Below are 13,275 nucleotides of genomic sequence, written 5' to 3'. Positions count from 1 at the left end.
CATCGTTTACACCTACATCCTCCCAGGCTTCAGCACTTCCATGGAAAATGGCAAAGTGGTCACTGTGGTGTACTTAGCAATCAGCCTCACCTTGAACACCCTCACCTACTCTCTGTGGGACAAGGATGTCAAAGTGGCCTTCAAGAAAGTATTTTCCTACATCCAATAAATGAAGGGAAATGGCCAATGTGGAATGGTCAGGCCTTAACCTGCTAATATAGGACTACATAGCTAAATTAGTTTAGCTTAACCAGCTAAAATAGAACTCAGAGAATCGGATGTAAGTGGCAAAGAGCAAGAAGGTAATTTATGCAATAGATTGTACATGCGTTTCCCCTGTAGGAGCTGCACAGTGTTCCACATGGCACTTGAACTAAGCCATCCAAGGTCCTAAGGGCAGGAACTCTCAGGGCTTCAACAGCAGGAAAAGCCAATGCCCAGCTTGCTCACTGTGCTACCCCTTCACCTGTCTTGGACCTTGGTCTCACTGAGGCCTCAGATGAAACGCCACCCACAGAGTCTCTCTTTGTCCTCTTACCTGAAAGTTCTCTTCCAGCTATTCACACTATATTACTCTGTTTATTTTGTGAAATCATATTGTTTATTTATCCACGTATATTTTATTAGAACATAAGCTCCATGAGCCCATGGATTCTTTTGTCTGTTCTGTTCGTGTTGTACTCCTGAATCTAGAATGATAACTTGCATGCAGTGGGCATCTGATATCAGTTGAATGCATGAATGTCTCATACTCTAGAATGTGAACTCTGCTTCCACAAAGTCTCCACCTGCTTTGTTCAAGCTGAGCACAACACAGTCATCGTTTCCTGAGTAAATGATTACCCACATTCTTCTGGAGAACCATGGGCTGGACTGTACACTGTAAATGTGGTTTTGAGTTTAGAATAGGGTCACACACTCATGTGGTGTTTTTAGGCTGCCAGGTCAGTTTTAGTTGCCTGTAACTAAAATATCAAGAAGCTAAGTGCAGTTCCCAAAGCCTGAACATGTCCAAGCATGTCTGCGTGCATCCTCTGAAGGTGTCCAGGAGGCTTCAGTGGACAGGGATGGAACCCTCTGGTGGCGTGGGGAGTGTAGAGATTACGAAGAGACCTTTTCTGAAAGTGAGACTTCAGAGTCATGTGCATCTGTTTAAATGGAATTCTCAAGTGAGTCCTTGGCAATGCTGAGCCTGTCTTAGCCCTTGGTGAGCTGGCACTACTCCTTCTGCAGTGGTGGCCCCAAGGCTTCCCCAGGACACGTGCTCTCCACTGGTGCTCCTGTCCACCTGAACTGTAGCTGATCCTCAGCCTGAATACACATCAGCCAGCACTAGCAGTCATTGCCGACTGCCTCAGGGGCTTCCTAGAAGTAGATCCTAAGATAGCGCTTTGTGAATGTGATTTATTAAAGCAGCACCCCAGGAAAACCAGGCTAGGGAAGGACACAGAATCAAACACAAGTGTGAATGATTCCAGTTGTTGTCTCAAACTCAGTCTGATCCTGTGGGCAGCTCTGGAACATGAAGCTGGCATGAATGGGGGGGGGGTGGACTTTCATTCTCCCACACCGGCCAGTCCCTGTCCACTGGCTGTGGGACAGGGAAGTAGATGTGCAGGACAGTCTGGTCCTCACATGCAGTGATGTGGCACCAGAGCTGTAGCGTAGGCCTCGCATGGAGGGAGGTGCTGGGGGGAGGGAAGTACTCAGGAGTGCGTGCAGAGAAGGGGCGAATTGATAACTGCGTGTGCCGTGTGTATTGTATCTATGCTTTAGGAAAGGCATGTTGTGGCCAGTCCACCACTGCAGCCCTGAGGCCGAACTGGGGCCTGTCACTGGGCTGCAAGCTACAAATTCCTAGTAGATATATGGATGGTTGGACCCGATGCTGGAATAAAATTTGGTGAGGACCAAGGGGGCTTGGTTCGGGTGATTATGTGTATTTGGGAATTAAAGATAATACAGAGCAAATGTGAGCATGAACAGAGATAAGGGGAGAGGTTGGAGGGTCTCTACTGAGGGAGGGTGGATGAATCACCAAACCTGGGTCTTCACTGGGAGACACTGTCTGTGCTCCTGAAGCAGGACCTTTAGCCTTAGTCTTACTATACATCATGAAATGGTCTTATAACTCAGCCATCCCCTTCCAGCGGCAGTCGGGTGCACTCCGGCCTGTCCAGGCACCGAACAGGAAACACACCTACCTGTGCCTCTGGCAGCATGCCTGCTAACAGCAGTCCAATTGTGGATCCTGATGCAGCCCTGTAACCGGGCTCCAGGCGCACTCAGCTGCTGTATGGGGCAGTCCCGTCTGCACAGAAACCTAGCAGGAGGCACACCTATCCACCCTGGAGGCCAGTTTGCAGACCTCAGTCTATCTCCGGTCCAGCTGCATGTGGGCCTAATCCTGCCTGCCCAAGGACAGCCCAATGACCTGTCTGTGAATCCAGTAACAGGCCCAGTCTGCAGACCCTGGACAGGTACTAGTTCCAGTGTCAGCTCTACTAAACAAGATCGTGAGTACAGTCCCATCATCCAAGGACCAGATAGAATCCGCACCCACCTAAGACCCCATTAACAGGACCACCAACCATGGACCCTACTATGGACCTAGCAGCAGCCACATGACTGGGCTCCCACCCCACCAACTGAGATCTCAGGAATAATACTGCCAGCCTGGGGACCTAAAACAAGGTCTTAAGCTGCTAAACATAGTTTATAAAGACTGAGAGAGGTATTTATTCTTTCAGATGCACAGATACCAATACAAAACTACAAAGAACATGAATAACAAAGCAAAAATTACACCACCAAAGGAAACTAATGAAGCTCCAGAGATTGACCCCAAAGAAGTGGAGATCTGTGAATTGCCTGAGAAACATTTAAAAATAATCACCTAAAGGAGCTCAATGAGATACAAGAGAACACAGGCAGATAATTAACTGAAATCAGGAGAACAATGGGAAGTTTAATTAAAAAATCCATAAAAAACATCAAACAGTAATTCTGGAGCTAAAGGTTATGGTGACAGAATTGAGAAACCCAAAAGAGAACTTAAAAGCAGAATTTATATTAAGAAGAAAGAATCAGTGAATTCAAAGGCAAGTAATTTGAAATTAGCCAGTTAGAAGAATAAAAAGAAAAAGAAGTGAAAAAAGCATATGATAGCAATGGAAAGTAATCACGTGAAAAAACATATGCATCATGCGAATCCCAGAGTTCCATCACAGGAGAAGAGAGAAAAGTACAGAAAGCTAATTAGAGAACAAGTGGAGGAGAGGGGCAAAGGAAAGAAAAAGAGAATCTTAAGCAGGCTCCACACTTGGCATGGAGCCCAACTCAGTTCTCAATCTCACAACCTGGGGATCATGACCTGAGCTAAAATCAAGAATTGGATGCTCAACTAACTAAGCCACCCAGGCGCCCTGAGAAAACACATTTCTGAAGAGCCAGTGACCAAAGGGGAAATCAAAAATATCTTGAGACAAACTAAAAAGGAAACACAACATACAATAACTTGCAGTTTTCAGCAAAAGTAGTTCTAAGAGAGTAGTTTATACTGATAAATGCCTACATGAAAAAAAGAGAGATTTCAAATAAAAAAAAACCTAAATTTACACCTCAGGAAACAGGAAAAGAACAAAGCCCTAAATTACAGAATGAAGGAAATTATAAATATTTGAACAGGAGAAAGTGAAATACAGACTAGAAACACAATAGAAAAGATCAATGAAATTAAGAGCTGGTTTTTTGAAGTTGTTAAAAAAAAAAAACCCTGGGGCACCTGGGTGGCGCAGTCGGTTAAGCGTCCGACTTCAGCCAGGTCACGATCTCGCGGTCCGTGAGTTTGAGCCCCGCGTCAGGCTCTGGGCTGATGGCTTGGAGCCTGTTTCGGATTCTGTGTCTCCCTCTCTCTCTGCCCCTCCCCCGTTCATGCTCTGTCTCTCTCTGTCCCAAAAATAAATAAAAACGTTGAAAAAAAAAATTTAAAAAAAAAACCCTTTACAAACCCTTAGATAGACTCACAAAGATTCAAGAGAGAAGTAAAATACATGACAGAGACATTACAACTGATGCCACAGATATACAGACAATCTTAAGAGACTACTAGGAACAATTATATCCCAGCAAGTTGGACAACCTAGAAGAAATGAATAAATTCCTATAAATACATAACTGACCATGGCTGAATCATAAACAAATAGGAAGTCTGAACAGAAAAGTAGTGAGTAAGGATATTGAATAAGTAACCAAAAACCTCCCAGCAAAGACAAGCCCAGGACTGGATGGTTTCATGTGTGAATTCCACAAAACATTTAAAGATTAACACCTATCCTTCAAACTCTTCTGAATATGAACTGGAGGTCATTTCACCAGGCCAGCACTACCCTGTTACTGAAGCCACACAAGGACACAAGAAAAGAAACTATGGGTAAATATCCCTGGTGAACACAGATGAGAAAATCTCAACACAATACTAGCAAACAGAATTCAGCAGCACATTAAAAGATCAGGTGGGATTATCCCTGATGTGGGCATGCCTCAACATATTCAAATCAGTCAACGTGATGACCACATTAACAGAATGAGGATGAAACCATATGATCATCTGGACAGATGCAGGAACAGCATTAGACAAAATTCAACGTCCTTTCATAATAACAATCTTTCAACCATTAGGTATAGAAAAAAGGTACATCAACACAATAAATGTGAGTCATACACAAGCCCCCAGCTAACATCACATGTGATGGTAGAAATCCAACAGCTTTTCCTTGAAGATCAGGAATGAGACAGAGATGCCCACTCCCACACTATCATTCAGCAGAGAAGTAAGAGTCCTAGCCAGAGCAAATGGGCAATAAAAAGAAATAAAATACAGATCCAGGATTAATATGGCTGAGGAATAGGGTGACCCTAAACTTGCCTCCTCCCCTCCAACAGCTAGATAAATATCAAATAATTCTGAACACCCAAGCAATCAATAAGACTTAGAGAATAAAGCTGCACGTCCACAAACAGAAGAAACAATTCATGGAAGGTATGAACTGCAGAGTCAATACAGGATAAAAGAGCTATGGGCGCTACAGTGAGGAGGGAGGCTTGATCACAGAAAGGTGAACTAAGAGTGAAGACAAAAAGAGTGAAAACACACACAGGGGATTGCATAAGAAAATTGTTCTTCAAAACCGGTGATGGGGGAAAAGGAGAAGGTTCCAATACCAACAGTTTTTTTATAAGCAGCAGAGTGCAGTCTGAAGTTTTAGAGCTCAATGTCTGGCCATGCTCTGGCGAGGAAACAGGATGGAGACCCAAGAACAGACATCACAGTCTGAAGATCCCTGGGTCACATGGGGAGAAACAGTTCCTCTGCTTGGAGTGCATTTGGTAGATATGGTCTCTCTGCAGGCAAAAGACCCAGCAGGCACCACAGAGCTGTCCCATTTACCAGTATAGAAACAAAGGCCCCACTGAGGGTAGAAAAACCCTGGCTCCAGCTATGTGTTGGGATTTACCATAAACCTGAGCCATTTCCTGAGACAAGCAAGCCAGTACCAGCCACAGCATGGTGAGACCCTCCCCCAGATGATCAGCATGGTTCTGAGTACTGGGGGTGGGGGGTCTCTGAAGTTTGGGTTTTTAAAACACAGCCGAACCTAAGATAAAACCCAGGAGGGCAGTGTTACCTTGCAAGTGGCCAGCTCAAACACAGGGTGAAGGCAGGGAACTGACAGAAGCCAAGGACACATGAGATGTGATTTATTGCACATCCATGAGGGTATGAACTTCCCAATCCAGAGACTAGAAAGCAGGGTAAAGCCATCTTCACCTCTAGCCCACCAGTACTGAGGGATCCCAGTGAGCCAAACAGCATCACCAAGTGGAGAACAGAACTGTTACATCATGCCCCACCCCCTGTGCATTCCAGGCACATCTCCACCAGGGCATTCTCCAGCTGAGAATCAGAGCAGCAGGCCCCTCCCCAGAAAACCAGCACAAGTCCCTTGCATGTGCTAAGTCTACTGATCATGGAGTGCTACAAAGCTTCAACTGTAGCAGAAACTGGATCTAGCTCCATTTGGGTTATTTGCTTGTTTTCTTTCTGGTTTTGCTTTTGTTTCTTTTTTTTTCTTAGATACAGAAAGAGCAAGTATTTATTTTCATTTTTTATTTTTTTATTTTTTTATTTGTTATGTCTTATATTTTTTCTTTTTTCTATCAAGTTTTGCTTCACAAGCAGGTCAAAACAAACCTCAGATATAACTTCCTTTTTATTATGTGTTTATTTTTTTAATTTTAATTTTATTTTATTATTAATTTTTTCCCTCCAAAATTACAAGATGGAGGAATTCACCCCAAAAGAAAGAACAGGAGGAAATGACTGCCAGGGATTTAATCAATATAGATAATAAGTAAAATGTCTGAACTAGAATTTAAAACAAAAATTGTAAGAATTCTAGTGGGGTTTGAAAAAAAAAGCATAGAAGACTCTAAAGAATCCCTTACTGCACAGTCAAAAGAGCTAAAATCTATACAGCCCAAAATTTAAAATGCTATAACCAAGATGCAAACTTGAATGGTTGCCATAACAATGAGAATGGACAAAACAGAGAAATGAATTCATAATATAGAAGATAAAATTATGGAAAATAGTGAAGCTGAAAAGAAGAGGAAAACAAAGGTAATTGCTCATGAAGGTAGATTTAGGGAACTCAGCAACTTATGAAAATGTAATAACATTCATATCATAGGAGTCCCAGAAGATGAAGAGAGAGAAAAGGGGACAGAAGGTTTATTGGAGCAAATTATAGCTGAAAACTTCCCAATCTGGGGAAAGACGCAGACATCAAAATCCAAGAAGCAGTGTGAACTTACATTAAATTCAACAAATCAAGTCATCACCAAGGCATATCATAGTTAAATTTACAAAATACACAGACAAGGAGAAAATCTTGAAAGTAGCAAAGGAGAAAAGTCTTTAACCTACAAGCAGAGACCCATCAGGTTCACAGCAGATCTGTACACAGAAACTTGGCAGGCCAGAAGGGAGTCTCATGATATATTCAATGTGCCGAATGAGGAAAAGATATGCAATCAAGAATTCTTTATCCAACAAGACTGTCACTTAGAATAGAAGGAGAGATAAAGAGTTTCCCAAACAGGGCACCTGCGTAGCTTAGTCATTAAGCATCTGACACAGGTCATGATCTCAAGGTTCATGAGTTCAAGTCCCACATTGGGTGAGCTCGAGCCCCACTTGGGGTGAGCTTGAGCCCTGCTTTGGGTAAAAACAGGAGCCCTAATTCAAGTGAGCCCCGCTTCTTTCTCTCTCTCTCTCTCTCCCTGCCCCTTGCTCACTTATGCCCTCTCTCTCTCAAAAAAAAAAAAAAAAAAGTTTCCCAGACAAACAAAAACTGAGGAGTCTGTGACCCTAAACCAGCCCTATAAGAAATTTTAAGAGGGACTCTTTGAGTGAATGAATAAAAGGCCAAGGAAAGAAAGACTAAAAAGGAACAGAGAACATCACCAGAAACACCAGATTTACAGGTAACACAAAAGCACTAAATTCATATCTTTCAATAATCACTCTGAATATAAATGGGCTAAATGCGCCAATAAAAATAAACATAGGGTATCATAAAGATTTTTTAAAAAGACCCATCTAGGGGCGTCTGGGTGGCGCAGTCGGTTAAGCGTCCGACTTCAGCCAGGTCACGATCTCGCGATCTGTGAGTTCGAGCCCCGCGTCGGGCTCTGGGCTGATGGCTCAGAGCCTGGAGCCTGTTTCCGATTCTGTGTCTCCCTCTCTCTGCCCCTCCCCCATTCATGCTCTGTCTCTCTCTGTCCCATGGCACATTCTCTAGAATAGATCACATACTGGGTCACAAATCAGCTCTCAACAAGTACAAAAAATCAGGATCATACCAAGCATATTTTCAGACCACACGCTATAAAATTTGAAGTTAACCTCAAGAAAAATTTGGAAAGACCACAGATACATGGAGGTTAAAAAACATCTTACTGAAGAATGAATGAGTTAACCAGGAAATTAAAGAAGAAATTTTAAAAGTACATGGAAGGAAATGAAAATGAAAACACAACACTCCAAAATCTTTGGGAAGCAGCAAAGGCAGTCCTAAGAGGAAAGTATATTGCAATACAGGCCTATCTCAAGAAGCAAGAAAGGTCTCGGGGCGCCTGGGTGGTGCAGTTGGTTAAGCGTCCGACTTCAGCCAGGTCACGATCTCGCGGTCCGTGAGTTCGAGCCCCGCGTCGGGCTCTGGGCTGATGGCTCAGAGCCTGGAGCCTGTTTCCGATTCTGTGTCTCCCTCTCTCTCTGCCCCTCCCCCGTTCATGCTCTGTCTCTCTCTGTCCCAAAAATAAATAAAACGTTGAAAAAAAAAATTTTAAAAAAGAAGCAAGAAAGGTCTCAAATACACAACCTAACCTTACACCTAAAGAATCTAGAAAAATAACAGCAAATAAAGTCAAAAGCCAGCAGAAGAAGGGCATTAATAAAGACTAGAGCAGAAACAAACAATATAGAAACAAAACAAAGCAAAGCAAAAACAAACAAAAAAAAACAGTAGAACAGATCAATGAAACTAAGAGCTGGTTCTTCTAAAGAGGTGATAAACCACTAGCCATACTTATCAAAAATAAAAAGGATCCAAAAAATCACAAATTAAAGGGAAGAGACCACAATCAATACCTCAGAAATACAATCACAGGAGAATATTATGAGCAATTATATGCCAACAAATTGGGCAATCTGGAAGAAATGGATAAATACCCAGAAACATACAAACCACCAAAACTGAAACAGGAAGAAATAGAAAATTTGAACAGATCCATAACCAGTAAATAATTGAATCAGTAATCAAAAAAATCTCCTAACAAATAAAAGTCCTGGGGTAGTTGGGTGGCTCAGTCAGCTAAGAGTCCAGCTCTTGATTTTGGCTCAGATTATGATCTCATGGTTCATGGGATCGAGCTGTGCATAGGGTTCTACACTGACAGTGTGGTGCCTTCTTAGGATTCTCTCTCTACCCCTACCCCAATCATGCTCGCGCTCTCTCTCTCTCTCTCTCCCTCTCAAAATAAATAAATAAACCTTTTTTTAAAATCCAGAGTCAGATGTCTTCCCACAGGAATTCTACCAGACATTTACAGAAGAGTCAATACCTATTCTTCTCAAACTGTTCCAAAAAATAAAAATGAAAAGAAAGCTTTCCATTCATTCAAACTCATTCTACAAAGCCAGCATTACCTTGATTCCAAAACCAGACAAAAACCCCACTAGAAAGGTGAATTGCATGCCAATATCCCTGATAAAAATGGATGCAAAAATTCTCAAAAAGTTACCAGCAAATCAACCCCAACAGTAAATTAAAAGAATTATTCACCAAGATCAACTGGTATTTATTCCTGGGCTGCAGGGATGGTTCAATATTTGCAAATCAATCAACATGATACACCACATTCATAAGAGAAGGGATAAGAACCATATGATCCTGTCAATAGATGCAGAAAAAGCATTTGACAAAATAAGCATCCTTTCTTGATAAAAACCCTCAACAAAGGAGAGATAGATAGAACATACCTCAACATCATAAAGGCCATATATGAAAGACCCACAGCTAATACCATCCTCAATGGGGAAATACTGAGCCTTTCATCTACAGTCAAGAACAAGACAAGGATGTCCACTCTCACCATTACTATCTAACATAGTACTGGGAGTCTTAACCTCAGCAATCAGACAACAGAAAGAAATAAAAGGCCTCCGAATCAACAAGGAAGAAGTTAAACTTTACTATTTGCAGACAACATGATACTCCATGTCCAAAACCCAAAAGACTCCACCAAAAAATTTCTAGAACTAGTACACGAATTCAACAAAGTTGCAGGATTGAAAATCAATGTGCAGAAATCTGTTGTATTTCTATACATCAATAACAAAGCACAGAAAAAGAAATCAAGGAGGGGGAGAGGCCAAGATGGCAGAACAACATGGAAGTTTTTTGTGTGTCTCACATCCATGAAATACAGCCAGATCGACACTAAACCATCCTGCACACCTAGAAAACTGATTTGAGGATTAACACAACAATTTTCACAACCTAAACTATAGAACTCAGCAGGTACATGGCATGGAGAGGTGAACTGGGGGAGAGAGAAGCCTCGGAGGGCAGGGAGCTGTTTTTGCATGCGGAGAGAGGATGGAGAATGGGGGGGGGGAGAATACAGTAAAAACACCCCCCCAAAAGCAGCTGGAGAGAAAGTGGAAAGGTGAAAACAGCCACAGGGACTGAACTAAAAAAGGATAAAAGAGAAAGGAGAAAGGAGAGGGTTTAAATTCCATTAAGACTCTAAAAAAAGGGGGAGTGCAGAGTCTGAAACTCTGCAGCTCTATACCTGGCGGTGCTCTGGTGGGAAGGGCGAATCCCCAAGAGCAGAGTGAAGTCCGGGGTTCTTCAGGCCACACGGGAGAGGCGGTTCCCCTGCTGGCAGGACATCTGGTAGAGGCTTTGTGGCCCCCCACAGGCAGGGATCCCAGTGGACCTGGGAGAACAACCACATTCACTGGTGCTGGAACAAGGTTGTTGGGGGTGAAGCCTGGTGCCAGATGTGTGTTGTCACTTCCATAATCCCTGAAACAGTGCTGCTACACTGTCTCACGAGCTTTTTCTGAGGAAGGCTGGCACGCGGCCACAGTCTCTGGGCATCAGCAGCAGCACAGTCCTGGGAACGTTCCTGGGTACAGCTGGCACCTGGCCATTGCTCGGTGAGACTGTCCACAGAGGGGCAGAACGGGTCAAAGCCACAGTCCCTCAGAAATAAGGGGTTGAGAAAAACAGCCACATCTGAGATAAAACTCAGGAGGGAGGTGCTGCCTGGGGCTTGGTCATGGACAGTGTACAAGTGGGGAGTGGACGGAAGCCGGAGACAAAGGATGGGTGCACGACTGCTGATCAGTGAGAACAGAGTTCTGATGCTAGAGACTTGGTAGCTGGGTGACGCCATTTTCACCACTCCCGCGCATGCACATACACACCTACGAGCACCACAACAATCCCCCGGTAAGCTAAGCAGCGCCATCTAGTGGAGAACGGAGCAGTTACACTAAGCCCCCCGCAATTGGGCCAACCTCACTCTTCAAGAACACAAGTCTTACCACCTGCTTAGTTTACAGACTATAAAGTGATTCATAGTTGACTTCTAGGGGAAAACAAAGTAATTCCAATCGTATTTCCATCTGTTCGCTGGTCCATCTATTCAATTTTCTTTTTTTCTCTCTTTTACATTTTTCTTTTTCTTGAATACAGAAAGAGAAAAAATCTGTTTTTATTCTCACTTTTTATTAAACTATTTTTAATTTTTTCAACTATATTTTTTACTTTTTTGTAAATTTTTCTAATTCTATTTTACTTCCATCATTTCATTTTATTCTATTTCAGTGTATTCATTTTTCAAATTTTCAACCTATTTCCCTTTTTTTTCCTTTCCCCTTTTTTCTCTAATCTATCAAGCCCCTTTCAACACCCAGACCAAAACACACCTAGGATCTAGCATTATTTATTTGATTTGTGTGTGTGTGTGTGTGTGTGTGTGTTGTTTTCAATTTTTTTATTTTAGTTTTTTTACCTCATTAATTCCTTTTCTTCCTTCAAAATGACTAAAAGAAATACAAGCAAGATGTCTGAACCATAATTTAGAATCTTGATAACAAGAATAATAGCTGGAGTCAAAAATAGATTAGAATCCCTCTCTGCAGAAATAAAAGAAGTAAAAGCTAGTCAGGATGAAATAAAAAATGCCATAACTGAGGTGCAATCTCGAATGGATGCCACAGCAGCAAGGATGGATGAGGCAGAACAGAGAATCAGTGATACAGAGGACAAACTTATGGAGAATACGGAAGCAGAAAAAAAAGAGGGAGACTAAGGCAAAAGAGCACGATTTAAGAATTAGAGAAATCAGTGACTCATTAAAAAGGAACAACATCAGAATCATAGGGGTCCCAGAAGAGGAAGAGAGAGAAATAAGGGTAGAAGGGTTATGTGAGCAAATCATAGCAGAAAACTTTCCTAACCTGGGTAAAGACACAGACATCAAAATCCAAGAAGCACAGAGTACCCCCATCAGATTCAACAAAAACTGACCATCAACAAGGCATATCATAGTCAAATTCACAAAATACTCGGGCAAGGAGAGAATTATGAAACCAACAAGGGAAAAAAGTCCATAACCTACAAGGGAAGACATATCAGGTTTGCAGCAGACCTATCCACAGAAACTTGGCAGGCCAGAAAGGAGTGGAAGGATATATTCAAGTGATAAATGGGAAGAATATGCAGCCAAGAATTCTTTATCGAGCAAGGCTGTCATTCAAAACAGAAGGAGAGATTTAAAGTTTACCAGACAAACAAAAATTAAAGGAGTTCGTGACCACTAAACCAGCCCTGCAAGAAATTTTAAGGGGGACTCTCTGAGGGGAGAAAAGACTAAATAAATAAATACATACATACATACATACATAAATACATAAATACATAAATACCAAAAGCAACAAAGACTAGAAAGGACCAGAGAATGCTACCAGAAACTCTAACTCTACAAGCAACATAATGGCAATAAATTCATATCTTTCAGTACCCACTCTAAATGTCAATGGACTAAGTGCTCCAATCAAAAGACATAAGGTAACAGAATGGATAAGAAAACAAGGTCCATCTACATGCTGTTTACAAGAGACCCACTTTAGACCTAAAGACACCTTTAGATTGAACGTAAGTGGATGAAGAACCATCTATCATGCTAATGATGAGATGGAGTAGCCGGAGTAGCCATACTTATATCAGACAACCTAGACTTTAAAATAAAGACTGTAACAAAACACGAATGAAGGCATTATATCATAATTAAGGGGTCTATCCACCAAGACCTAACAATTGTAAACATTTACGCTCCAAATGTGAGAACACCCAAATATATAAATCAATTAATCACAAACATAAAGAAACTCATTGATAACAATACCATAATAGTAGGGGACTTCAACACCCCACTTACAACAATGGACAGATCACCTAATCAGAAAATAAAGCAGGAAACAGTGGCTTTGAATGACACACTGGACCAGATGGACTTAACAGATATATTCAGAACATTTCATCCTAAAAGAGCGGAATATCCATTCTTCTCCAGTGCACATGGAATGTTCTCCAGAATAGACCACATACTGGGACACAAATCATCCCTCAACAAGTA

The sequence above is a fragment of the Lynx rufus genome, unplaced genomic scaffold (assembly GCF_022079265.1).
Source record: "Lynx rufus isolate CCGP_SWC_20201006 ecotype Redwood Valley unplaced genomic scaffold, mLynRuf1.p SCAF_11, whole genome shotgun sequence".
Taxonomy (NCBI): domain Eukaryota; kingdom Metazoa; phylum Chordata; class Mammalia; order Carnivora; family Felidae; genus Lynx; species Lynx rufus.
The sequence above is the reverse complement of the archived record's forward strand: the minus strand, read 5'-3'. Positions refer to the sequence as shown.